This window comes from Mus caroli, chromosome 7, assembly GCF_900094665.2.
Source record: "Mus caroli chromosome 7, CAROLI_EIJ_v1.1, whole genome shotgun sequence".
NCBI lineage: Eukaryota > Metazoa > Chordata > Mammalia > Rodentia > Muridae > Mus > Mus caroli.
The window spans coordinates 40202628-40217020 of NC_034576.1; the positions used below are offsets into that span (position 1 = coordinate 40202628).

Here is a 14393-nt window from a genome sequence, read left to right on the forward strand (position 1 = left end):
AGCAGGTACAGGAAAAATGATGTTCTGNTAAAGCAAGAACATGAAAGGACACGTGATCAAGGATTCTTCGCTAATAGGAGGCATATATTGGTCCACCCTGCACTGAGTAGTTAAGCTCTATTTGTTGGGACTCCATAGAAAGGAACATATCAAAAAAGTTCTGGTTGTGTGGTGCAGTTTCTTCCCACTTCTGTGGACTCGTGCTGATTGGCAGAGTGATGTCAAGTGATACTAAGACAGGCTCACATGATGAGGNAAGATGCATGGAGGACACATGATGTTTAGAGGGAGTATAAAAAGAACTAGATGGATAGTGATTGAGGCTGAGCTAGTTTTGCTTATAGACCTAGTTGTGGAATGCTTGTTGGTCTCANGTCTTTGCAGATCTGTGATTTGCTGAGAGAGGCAAACTTCTTCTGGAGTTCTTGCTGGTCCCTCCTGCTGCCTTGTGCTGAGGCTGAGAGGCCTAGTTGTCTCTGTTTGGTTGTGCTACCCTTATTGATTCATGTTTGCTATCCCAAAACTAATGAATTGGATTGCTGTTATATCCATGAAGTGTTTACAAGTGGATTAAGCTGTGCTGCTGACCTGTGAACTGAACTGCTGATTCACAGACAACAGAGATGGGACTTGCTCCAAAGAACCATTTCTAAACAAGTTCACTTCCTCCAAATCCTTTCTTCTCTATTACTAATCCTTTCTCAGAGGTCATAGGCTAAAAGGGATTTTTCATGAATTTGTGAGATTTCTGTTATTGTTGAAGTCCAGTNTTAATCCATGGTGATCTGATAAGATGCATGGGGTTATTTCAGTCTTCTTGTATCTGTTGGGATTTGCTTTGTGACCAATTATATGGTTAATTTTGGAGAAAAGCTCTATGAGGTGCTGAGAAGGTACATTCTTTTGTGTTAGGATAAAGTATTCAATAGATACTTGTTGGGTCAATTTGAATCATAACTGTTAGTTTCACTATTTCCCTGTTTAGTTTCTTTATTGTTGACCTGTCCATTGGTAAGGGTATGGTGTTGTGGTCCGTCACTATTAATGTGTGTGCTTTAATGTGTAATTTAAGCCTTAGTAATGTTTCTTTATGAATGTTGGTGCAATTGCTTTTGGGGCATAGATATTCAGAATTAAGGTGTCCTCTTGGTAGATTTTTCCTTTGATGAATATGAAGTGTTCTTCCCTGTCTCTTTTGATTGCTTTCAGTTGGAAGTCCATTTAATTAGATATTAGAATGGCTACTCCAGGTTATTTCTGGGTCCATTTCCTTGGAAAAGCTTTTCCTAGCTTTTTATACTGAGATAATGATCATCTTTGTTGGTGAGATATGTCTCTTATATACAATAGAATGATGGACTCTTTTTTTTTTTTTAAAGATTTATTTATTTATTATATCTAAGTACACTGTAGCTGTCTTCAGACTCCAGAAGAGGGCGCCAGATCTTGTTACAGATGGTTGTGAGCCACCATGTGGTTGCTGGGAATTGAACTCTGGACCTTTGGAAGAGCAGTCGGGTGCTCTTACCCACTGAGCCATCTCACCAGCCCCAGATGGACTCTTTTTATGTAATCATTCTATTAGCCTGTATGTTGGAAAACTGAGTCCCTTGATGTTGAGAGATATTAATGACCAGTGAATTTTAATTCCTGTTATTTTGATGTTGATCGTGATTGAGTGTGTATGTGAGTGCATGTGCATGTGTGTGGTTTTGTCTTCTACTGGTTTTAATGGTGTGAAATTATTTATTTCTTGTGTTTTCTTGAGTTTAGTTAACCTCATTGCATTGGATTTTTCTTTCTGGTATCGTCTGCAGGGCTGGGTTAGTGGAAAGGCATTTAAATCTGGTTTTGTCATGGAATATCTTGGTTTCTCCATCTATGTTGATTGAGAGCTTTGCTGGATATTGTAGTCTGGGCTGACAGCTCTGGTTTCTTTGGGTATGCAAGAGACCTGTGCCCAGGACATGTTTAGTAATGAACTTTATAAAAGCATTGCCATGATCTTTTATTGTAAATGTCATAAGAGGAACAGCTATGCCAAAATATTACTTCCTTTAACCACCTAACATCTCAGAATTCATAGCTTCTACCCAATCTTGTCTTTTACCTCAGAATCTTAACTTCTCATTGGCTACTCCCTGGTTTATTTCATCATTTTCTCTCCTACCCTACCAGCATCTGGTAGAATCTTGGGGTTTCCATGGAGCTACCTGTAAATAATTGGATCACAGGCAACCTATGACCAGTGAAAAATGTCTGCTAGTGGACAGAGGGGCCAGTTTGGTGAGAAGATCAGTCAAGGACAACCATTTATCCTGCTCCACTGTAACGTGGATTACTGCTATTCCCTCCCACCCTTGCCTTGACAATGTCAGGTAAGGAATGAAGCTTTAAAATGTTGATCATACCTTTCCTTATCTTTAGTATAAATTTAAATCCTCAGAAGNCTATGGCTACTAGAGATACAGATATCTCAAGTTGAATGGCCCATTTAGCTTTGGTTGTTAATAAGAATATGACTTTGGACAGACTGTTTACTCTCAACTGTTTCTTCATCTGCTTCAGGGAGATTACAGTGTATGCTCTAAGCATAGTATAGTTGTGTCTCAAGAGGCAAGGAAACAGGAAAAAATTTCAGGTAATTATTGATGGTGTTAAATTTAACAGAAACATAAAGTAGAACAAGGTGTGAAGAATCTAGAAGTCCATACCATGATTGTGATGGTCTCCCTCCACTACTGCTTCCCTGTTACTGTTCAAATTCAGTGCTTTTCTAAATGTATCTTTCACACAGGTATGGTGGCACACTTGTATTCATATTATATATGAGTACTATAAACAGCTTCATCAATGACCACAGTATGTAGTGGTTGAAATAATGAAGATCAGATTAAGTGTACCTTGGGCTACAGTAGCCCTGCCTTGACACAAACAAAATAAAAAATACAGAAAGAGAGTGATTACCATATCGTAGAGAACTCAATCTATCTTAGTTAAAAAGAGGATGTGGGAGAACCTAAGAGGGGACTGGAATCTGTGCAGTCAGTGAACACAGTGAAAGAAATCTTGAGGCTGTTATATGAAAGACAGACCCACAGCAACTGGAGAGAGTGAAAAATTCCATATTATAAAGATGAGGGGCTAGAAAACAGAGATATCAAATAAGTCAAAACTCAGAGATTATCCTAAAGGAACACCAAGATAATTAAAGATGAAATATTGCAAAGAACCACAGATTTAAAGTAAAAAAGAATCAAGGCATTGCAATGTCCCAAGTCCTGTCTAGGCAAGCACACTGTTGAGGTTTGTCTGCGTGCTGGTTCCATGTTATATAGAGAGGACACAATCCCCCTCTGTTCCCTGGTTCCTACTATCTATCACATCTGTGAAGAGTTTGCTAAGTCTTGTNTACACAGGTTTTGTTGGATAATATCAGTTGGGGCTGGCAACATCACAGTCACTTGTTCTCTGTATAAAGCTAACTGACACAGAACCTGGAATTCTCACAATGCTGCCCCTCCAGAAGAGTTCTAGGTAAGTAACAGTAACAGAGGAAGAGTCAGTCTTATTTGGGGTTGAATTTCTAATATGTTAGCAAATCTCAATGTGTCAGCCATAAACACACAAAAGTACCCTGAAATATTATCAACAAGTCATATAAGTGTCTAATAGGTATACTTAAATGATAAGAGGTCATGAATTATAGAAGGAGTCGTAGCTGCACAGGATGACTTAGAAGGGGCAAAGAAACNGTGAATTCACTTATGAAATTCCTTGATACATATTTTTTTAAGCTCAGAGTAAAAATAAGCCTGGTGGCATTGGTAGACATCTATGATAGCACAATTCTAGAATCAGAGTCAGTCCAAGACCAGTCTTTGTGATTCTAAGGCAAGCCTTATCTAAGTAGAGAGACCTGTCTCTTTACATAAAGTAAGATATGCACAGAACAGGGCAAAGTTAGGGGCATGAGAAGTTGTCTCAGGCTCTCCTACCCCTGAACACTTCTGTTACAGGACTCAGATATGAGGTCATATCACAGTAGGTATGAGAGAAAGACAAAGCAGGTGAAAATGAACTGTGTTTACATTAGTGCAAAGGTTAGCAAGTCAACTAGGCACTGATTGCCCACACAGAAAGAACAGGTATCAAGTGAGTGTCATCCTATCCAGTACCAAGAATTAGTCTGAACATTTGCAAATGTTTGAGGGAACACTGGTCTAGAATCACTCTCCCAGACAGTAGGACCTGGAGATAAATCTCCACATGACATTAGAAAACATCCATCTCATTTTCCTACTGTCCTCTTCCTCCCTATAGAAAATTTCCAAAGCACACCAATTTTTGGTACAGAAAGCACTCTATAGCTCTCTCTGCCTGTGCTGAACAACTCCACACCCTCAGGCATGGTGTGCAGATATNCCAGTNTCTCCATCCCANCTGTGAGTTCAGCATGGCTCCTGCCATCAGCATCCAGCACTTCTCTCCAGCCACTCATGAGCAGTGACTACCTTAACTCACATAATAGCATGACTATGCTGACAATGCTGAGTGACCAGAGCCAGGTCTCCAACTCCACANTCTCCTGTCGAGGCATTCTTGAGTGGAATATCACAGGAAGCACAGACATGAGGGCAACTGCACTTTAGGAATTCAATGTTTCCTGGACACCACAATGTCCTTATCTACATCAGTCCAGTGTGATAAAAGTTTAGATTGAAATCCCATAGCACTTTCTATCCAACACTGTCTGCTAGCTTTATCCAGGCCACACTACCTGTGGTGCTGAATCAAGAATATAGCCTGGTACATTCAAACCAGGAGGTGAATTCAAGCCAGATATATTACTATGAGCACAACAGCCTAGGACCTCTGATAGCTGGAGAACTCAGACAATGCCTTCAGGCCCATGGCTCTGCTTCTTACCCTGAGAGTCACGCCTCTGCCCAACCACCAGAGATGATGATGGTGCTAAAGAAATGTCCAAACACCTCTCTCTACTTCTGCCACCATGAATTTCACATTTGCTCAGTCCATGCTGTACAACAGTCTTCCTAGTAAGTATAGAGCCAGGAGGGGAAGGAGTGGGATCTGTGCTCCACCTTATAGTAATGGATGTCCCACACAGAGGGAGAATGTGGGTCCTTCCAGNTTAAGTACAGCTGTGGCTTTCCATCCCCACCTTCAGAATCTATCATGAGAGAGAGTGCAAAGCATAATGATTAGTATCCATACTAAGCTAAGTGATGCCCACACTCATACATCACTGCTCAATGTGATAAGTCTCATGCCTCAACCACACTGTAATCAACTCTTTCCTGGTATGTTGCTCAGTGCTATAGTAGACACCAAAGAATTGTGTGTGTGTGTGTGTGACTGGACCATCCAAAAGTCAAAATTTTTCTGCAGATTAGCACAGCTAAGAACCATGCTAGAGAACATATTCCTCCCAGATCCCAACCACTTATCCTGGAATTCTCTTACACTTAAAATAATATAGTGAGTTAGGTGCAGTACACGTACCACTGCTAAAATTGCCATTCTGTGACTTCTTTTTTTTTTCTTTTGCTGTGTACTGCAGAGGAGACCCATGACAAAGATTTTAAGATTATGTAGACATGTTCTCTAATACTGAGACACATGCAAGCCCAAGGATTTCAGTTTCTTAAATCAATTTTCATGCCATTTGTAAGAAGCTTGTGAAACATGGGGCTGGAGGAAAGCCTCTGTTGTTGAAATTCTTGCCTGGACTGGATTTGGATATCTAAACCCATGTAAACATCCAGGCTTCTGAGGTATGTGTGTAATGCTGTTGGCACAAGTTCACAGAGACAAGTTCTCAGAAATCATTGACCCGATAACCCACCTAATAGTACAGCTCCAAGGAAATGAGAGGCAATGTATCTTTTTATACAAAGGGGAAGGGAAGAAAGGACCACAGGCCAAGGAATTCTGTAACCTTACCATGTTGGCTATGCATCCACACATCACACAAACTCAAAGGAACACAAAATCATCTGAGAAAACCTGACATGGCATGGATACCAGAAACAACAGAGCAGTCACCATTTTTCTCCAAACATAGTAGCTCATAGGAATGACTTTCCCATGGCTGCAAAGGCCAAATTACTGTTCATCACCAAAGGAGGTCAGGACTGGAACTCAAGCAGGTCAGGATACAGGAGCCATTGCTAAGGCCATGGAGGGATATTTCTTAATGGGTTTCTCAGTTTGAACCTTTATAGAACTCAAGACCAGGGATGGCACCACCCACAATGTGTCCTCCCCCTTTGATCATCAGCTAAGAAAATGCCCCACAGTTAGATTTCATGGAGGCACTTCCACAGCTCAAGCTCCTTTCTCTGTGATAACTCCAGCCTGTGTCAAGTTGACACATAAAGCCACCATTATAATTGACCCCTTGTCCACTTGCACATAAACATCACTATTAAGTTTCAACCCTTACTTTCTTGTTCATCTCCAAGATCCAAATAACTTTAAAAGCCCCACAGTCTTTACATATTAAAAGTTCAATCCTTTTTTAAAATCCAGTATCTTTTAAAATCCAAAGTCTTTTTTAAATTCAAAGTCTCTTAATTGTGGGCTCCAATTAAACACTTTATTCCTTCAAGAGGGAAAAATGTCAGGGCACAGTCACAATTAAAAGCAAAATCAAACTCTAACTGTACAATGTCTGGGACTCATTCATGATCTTCTGGGCTCCTCCAAAGGCTTGGAACACTGTTCCAGCTCTGCTCTTTGTAGCACACACCTTTTTTTCTAGGCTTCAGATGCCTATATTCCATTGTTGCTGCTGTTCTTGGTGGTCATTTCATGGTGCTGGTATCTCTAAAACTCTGCTGTCTTCCACTGCAACTAGTCCTCATCAATAGCTTCTCATAGGCTCTCTCCATGGTGGCAAGCCTCAATTCCTTTGTGTGACTCCTTCAGTCCTTTGCCATCAAATGCAACTGAGGCTGCACCTTCACCAATGTCATTCTGTAGGCTCAGATGCTCTTAATGCCTTCAACACCAGTACCACATGGGTCACTCTTACACATTACCAAGTCCAGCTACAACACAAGGTACAACCTTGGCTATCTTCCTAGAAGATTTTTCCTCAACGATGTTGGTCTCCTTTTGATCACCGATAATTTCTTAGCTCCAGCTAACCAGCATCAATACTCCCAGTAACACAAAGATTCACTTTAGTGGTTCTGGTATCTTGTTAATCACAGCTGATTCTTCAGCCCCAGCTAATCAAAACTGAAATTTCACAAGTCAGGCCTCCATCTTCTTCATTGTTCTCAACAGTGTCTTCCAAGCTCCTACAGAGCTCTTAACACCAAATGGATCTTTTAGCCCAAAGTTCCAAAGACCTTCTACAAACATGGTCAGATTGTCACAGGAATACCCCACTATGCTGGTACCAATTTTCCTGTAGTGCTACAAAAGGAGAAAATCGTATTTACTGTGTACTGAATTCTTCCTTGACTCTTTTGCAGTGGTGGAACTGGATATATCCCTGAGATTGTCACCTTCAGGCCAAACACGTTGTCTGCTGCAGAGTCCAGAATTCTACATCACTTGCACCCCAGTTTCCCAGAGGAAGACACCATCTGTTTATGGGGATGGGCCATTAACAACACCTATCCCTAGCCATTCAGAATTCCTTGCCTTGTCTCCAGCTCCAAGCTCAGAACAAACAGAGATTAAAAACATGCATGAGATGGAAGTTGAGCATTTGATGACTCGGGATGCCTATGAGGGAACTAAAGAAAACCAAGACCCATCATTCCTCCCTTTATCACACCCTGACTTGCAGCAGCCTCTGTACTGCACTGACACTGGGAGCCTAAGACAGAGAACTGCTTCTGACAATGCCAGCTTGGGGGGCATCCACCTGGGTCTGGAAGAGAAAGGAATACTGGACAGTTTGATGGTGTCCANTATTGACTTTGCAGATATCACTACATTGGTGGCAGATATTCACCTTCCCCAACTTCCTCACAGGCCTAGATCAATACCAAGATACAACAGCAACTGAATCCAAAGACTCCACAGTCACCTGGAGGGATCAGGCCCAGGAAAACTCCAGAGTCATCAGTGGGTCCTCTGACCAGGTGAGAAAGAAAGACCATGACACCTCTGAGTTGATTGATGGAGTTCCTCATGCCAAAATCTCAAACTGGGATCTGGTGGAGGGAGAAGGGACTATGGCCAGTGTTGGGGTCAGTGGCAGGGCTATTGACAACATGGCTAAGGACTTGAAGGGCAAAGCTCCCAAAGTGTCACCCATCAGGCCCAGCAGAGGTAAGGGGACAAGGGCAAGACAAGACCAAATGGACCAGAGAAAAGAATACCAAGAAAACAGAGGACCTCAAGAAGTCAAGGAACAGAGTCAAAGCTGAAGAGGAGCCCACTATCCTGAAGACCAAGATAAAGAGGGATCTACCTGAGGTTAGTCACAACGGCTTTAAAAAGCCTAGAACCCACGTTTATCATAAATAATATAAACCCGTCATTGTGTCTCCTGCTTTTGACTCTGATCTTGGCCTACTGGCTCCTTAATGTCACACAACCTTGCCAATTTGGAGATTGCTGGCAGTTTGTTCCTCCTGAAATTATCTCACAACTGGCACTTACAGCTTCTTCTATAACCCTGCCAAATAACTTTACCTTACCATTCACCAACTTCCCTGATGCCTATGTTGTCATGACTCCTTACCTTTTTCAACTTACCCTTTTTGTCATGGCAACCTGCTTCAAGGCATTCAGGACACACTTTGTAGAGACATTAAATCTTCTAGACTACATAAAACTTTATCTCTTGATACCTTATTATTCCCAGTGCCCTATGGTCCATAAAACCTTGATTCTTATGGTACTCAAGTCTATTATTGACCTGCTAGTTAGATGCATGCTAGTATTTCTCTTCCCCAAATTGGGGGGGGGTACATGGAGAAGAGCCCCTACCACTTCTGTTCCTGGACTCAATTGATGCATGACATAATAAAAAGGCAGCTTAAATCTTGCTTCTCCTGGCTGTCATAGAAATAACTGCATGTGTTGTCACATGGACAGCAGGACTGTCCATTTTCTGGATCATGTATCATTTGTTTTCTTCCCAGTGCATCTAGGAACTGCAACAGGTGGGCCAAACCATACTTACCTTTCAAGGACAAATTGAATCCCTGGCTATAGAGGTATTCCAAAAACTAAAGGAGATTAGATCTTCTCATAGCTGAAAAAGATGGCCTTTGTCTCTTCCTCCCTGAGAAATGCTGCTTCCATGACAAACAATCAGGTATAGTAAAAACAAACAAACAAACAAACCTCCAAAAATGTAAGGAACAACTCAATGCCTTCAGCCCCCCTGGACATTTGTGGACCCTATATGTAAAAGAATACTTCTTTTCCTGACCCTTCTCATTTTTCTGCTTTTACTAATCAAACCATGCTTAGAAATTTCTTCTTTACATTTTCCAATGACAAATTAAAAACAAATCCCTAAACAATCAGTTACGATTATAGAACTACCAAACACTAGGCAGGGCTGGATGTATTAGTAAGTTTTATTCTCGTGTTGTGTTGTCTGCAAGGATTATTGCCTCTGTCAGCTCACCTTGGCCTAGTCCTGGAAGCTTCTAGCCTGTGTAAAATCTCATCTAGGCCTAGAACATTTTCAGCCTCTGAGACATTTTGAGCTCTGACTGGCTGGTTCAACTCAGGTGTTCTAGCTCAAACTCATCTCCCAGCTGAATTATAAATCTGGCCCTTTTTCTCAGCCTCTGAATTGCTTTGCTTCACTTCAAACTATTCTAAAAATCTTTTTTTAAAAAATCTTTTGGCTCATTCTCATTCTCTTGCTTGTTCTGTTGTTACCTTTGTCTAGCTTGTTCTCTCTTCAATCTGTCTCCTTAAAACTTATGACTGCTTTCTTCCTCCTCTCTGTGCTGCTCTGTTCTCTACCTCTCAAATCAACTGTTCTTCATGAATTTTACTGTATTCCCCTATTGTACTCTTTTTCTGTACTGTCTGTCTCTCCCTTAAGTAGCTTCCCTCCTCTCTCTTCCAATGAGAGTTGAGTGTATCCTATTCTATCAAACATTTCACTGATTCATCACTTTTCCTGCTATTACTGCTTCATTTTCAAATATGGACACTTCCTTCATTGTTTGGGATTAAAGGTAAGTTCTAAGGGTGTGTGTGTATTCCTGTCAGAGTGACTAAAGTTATGTGCTAAGAGGTAAGCCACACCCTAACTTTTAAAACAGGTTCAAACATCCTGTAACACCTGGAGGCACATGATTATTGAATTTGTCTTGAATATTCTCTGATGGTGAGGATCAACATTTCACTGAAGATGACAGCAGGAAGTAGTATAAAGAGCATAGCACTCTCATTCCCTACCTTAACATCACACCTCTCAGTTTCCTCATTTTGTAAAATAATCAACAAAAAGATGAATGTTAGCAGGCTTTTCTATCGGCCTGCCCTCAGGGACCTAGTGACAGCAGGATACATTATCACTAGTTGACAAGATGTGACACATTTTCACTGTCACCATGAGTCATGTATCCTCCCGATCACTTGTACTACTCACCTTATAAAAAGCTAGTGCCTCCTTTTCTTGTTCTCTTTTCCTTCCACCCACACTCAGAGACAGCCTCTGCATATCCCATCCCCTGAATGACCCTTCCACATCAGATCTTTTGCATGTGGAATCTGAGGCTTAAATCGCAACACCTTCAATTTCAGAAACAACTCAAAATGATTAAAAATGGGATACATTCCTTAAAAATAAAACTTATCACCAAAATCACAGGCTATACAGTTTCTCCAACAGCAGAAAAAAATAGGAATTGGCTTCCCAAATTTAGAGTAGGAGCCATGATTCACATACCAACTGCCCTACCTTTAAAATAGTTAACTTGTAAGCCTGTTTGGGTAGACCAATGACCCTTGACTAACAAGAAAGTATATATGAATGAACAGCTAATAAAAGAACAGTTAGAAGCTAATCATTTTGAGGAAACTGCTAGTCCTCTCAGTTCTTCTAAATTTATAATAAAAAAGAAATCTGGAAAATCAAGATTGTCAACTGATTTGAGAGCTGTAAACAAAGTAATTCAATCAATTTGGTCTTTATAGCATGGAATACCTTTACTTTCTTTATTACCTAAAGATTGGCCTATTATGGTTATTGATTCATGATTGTTTTTTTTTCACTATCCCTTTAAAGGAACAAGATACTGAGAAATTTGCTTTCATGGTGTTTACTTTTAATAATGCCCAACCTGTAAAACAATGCCAACGAAAAGTCATTTCTAAGGGAATATTAAATAGTGCAGAATCCAAAATAAATTCAAGACCAAATCCAAGTGCAGAGCCAGGTAAGGAAACTGACTAACTAAACAATAATCTCCTCAACATAATTAAGCATAGCTTAAACAAATCAGGGACATGTAGCAGAATTTTAGAAGAGCCATCATATGTGGCATGAATTCCAGAGTGATGTCCTATAGGCTTCGAAGTAGCCCTTTTCAGTGATTGTTATTTGAGATTTAGTGGAGTTGTCCCTTTGAAGGATCCTCAGAGCCTTTGTATAACAGTTTAGAGGCATACCTGGTAAAACAGGAAATCTCATATGCCTTAGAATTGTGTAGGTAATGAGTGGTTTCTTCAAAATACCTCATAGATAATATAAGAGGGTATGTAGAAACTGACATACATAGCCTCTTTCTCTTTCTTCCATCCTACCATATAAAGCAGAATACCAATACCTGGCCAAAATACTCTGAGAGAGCAAGCAAGTCCCAATAGTTACACGAATGTTGAAATAATCCTCTATATGCTACCAGATCACCACTGATTAAAGCTAGATATAAACAACAGAAAGAACAGGGAGCTTAAACTATTATGGAAACTGAACAGTTCTCTACTGAATGAAAAATGAGTCAGACAAAAAGAAAGAAATTAAAGACTTTCAATGAAAAATAAACAGCATTCTCAAACTTGTGGAACACAATGAAAGGAGTACTAAGAGGAAATTTCATAGCACCAAGTACCTTTATAAATAAAATAGAAATATTTGATCCTAGCAACTTAACAGCACACAAGAAATCTCTAGCCCTTCTGGCCGACCAGCACCCGGGTAGCTAGGGCGCAGAGTCGGCTAATACCCACCAGCTACTCACAACACCAGCCACGGGATCTTAAGATTTCAGGTGATCCGGCCACCCTCCCAGCCAGAGGACAGGTCACCGCCTGGCCCGGGAGCCCTTTGCCTCAGGATCAGCAGAAGCCAGCTTGGTTCCGGGACTCCACTGAACTTAGTCTGCACAGGTGAGAGTGTGCACCACAGAAGCTGACAGCTGCTGGGATAGGCGGGAGCCACAGAGCCTCTGAGGCAGCGCCCTTTTCGGGCTCCAGACTCCAGCCACCCTCCCGGTCAGAGGACAGGTGTCCACCCGGTCAGGGAGCCCTTTGCCTCAGGATGGGTGGGAGCCATCTTGGTTCTGGGACTCCACTGAACTTAGTCTGCACAGGTGAGATTGTGCACTACAGAAGCTGACAGCTTCTGGGACAGGCGGGAGCCACAGAGCTACTGAGACAGCACCGTTTTCGGGCCCCAGACATCCGGCCACCTTCCTGGCCAGAGGACAGGTGTCCACCCGGCCCAAGAGGCTTTTGCCGCTAGATTGGCAGTAGCCATCTTGGTTCCGGGACTTCACTGAACATAGTCTGCACAGGTGAGAATGTGCACCACACAAGCTGACAGCTTCTGTGACCCCCCAAAGCAACACAGCTTCTGGGAAAGGTCCTGTTTTGGGACTTCATCTTCGACCAGGAGGAGGTCCAAACACCAGATATCTGTGCACCTTCCCTGTAAGAGGAGAGCTTGCATGCAGAGAGTGCTCTGACCACTGAAACTCAGAGGAGAGAGCCTGTCTCCCAGGTCTGCTGATAGAGGCTAACAGAATCACCAGAAGAACAAATCTCTAAACAGAGACAACTATAACAACTAACTCCAGAGATTACCAGATGGCGAAAGGTAAACATAATAATCTTACTAACAGAAACCAANACCACTCACCATCATCAGAACCCAGCACTCCAACTTCGCCCAGTCCAGGGCACCCCAACACACTGGAAAAGCTAAACCCGGATCTAAAAGCATATCTCATGATGAAGGACTTTAATAACACACTTAAAGAAATACAGGAGAACACTTCTAAACAGGTAGAAGACATTAAAGAGGAAGCACAAAAATCCCTTAAAGAATTGAAGGAAAACCAGACCAAACAGGTGATGGAATTGAATAAAACCATCCAAGACCTAAAAAGGGAAGTAGACACAATAAAGAAAACCCAAATTGAGGCAACACTGGAGATAGAAACCCTAGGAAAGCAATCTGGAACCATAGATGCAAGCATCAGTAACAGAATACAAGAGATGGAAGAGAGAATCTCAGATGCAGAAGTCTCAATAGAGGACATCGGCACAACAATCAAAGAAAATACAAAATGCAAAAAGATCCTAACTCAAAACATCCAGGAAATCCAGGACACAATGAGAAGACCAAACATACGGATAATAGGAGTAGATGAGAATGAAGATTTTCAACTCAAAGGACCGGCAAAATGTTCAACAAAATTATAGAAGAAAACATCCCAAACCTAAAGAAAGAGATGCCCATGAACATACAAGAAGCCTACAGAACTCCAAATAGACTGGACCAGAAAAGAAATTCCTCCCGATACATAATAATCAGAACAACAAATGCAGTAAATAAAGATAGAATACTAAAAGCAGTAAGGTAAAAAGGTCAAGTAACATATAAAGGCAAGCCTATTAGAATTACACCAGATTTTTCACCAGAGACTATGGAACCAGAAGTGCCTGGACAGATGTTATACAGAAACTAAGAGAACACAAATTCCAGCCCTGGCTACTATACCCAGCCAAACTCTCAATTACCATAGATGGAGAAATCAAAGTATTCCACGACAAAACCAAATTCACACATAATCTTTCTACAAATACAGCCCTTCAAAGGATAATAATAGAAAAAAACCAATACAAGGATGGAAATCATTTCCTAGAAAAAACAAGAAAGTAATCCCTCAACAAACCTAAAATAAGACAGTCACAAGAACAGAATGCCAACTCTAATGACAAAAATAAAAGGAAGCAACAATTACTTTTCCTTAATACCTCTTAATATCAATGGACTCAACTCCCCAATAAAAAGAGATAGACTAACAGACGGGCTACAAAAACAGGACACAACATTTTGCTGCTTACAGGAAACTCATCTCAGAGAAAAAGATAGACACTACCTCAGAATGAAAGGCTGGAAAACAATTTTCCAAGCAAATGGTAGG

At 41.1% G+C, this 14393-nt stretch overlaps 1 pseudogene; it reads left to right on the forward strand.

The window, feature by feature from the left end:
• Positions 1 to 2248: 2248 nt before the first annotated feature.
• On the forward strand, positions 2249 to 8514 carry LOC110297489 (annotated as a pseudogene).
• The last annotated feature ends 5879 nt before the right edge of the window (positions 8515 to 14393 follow it).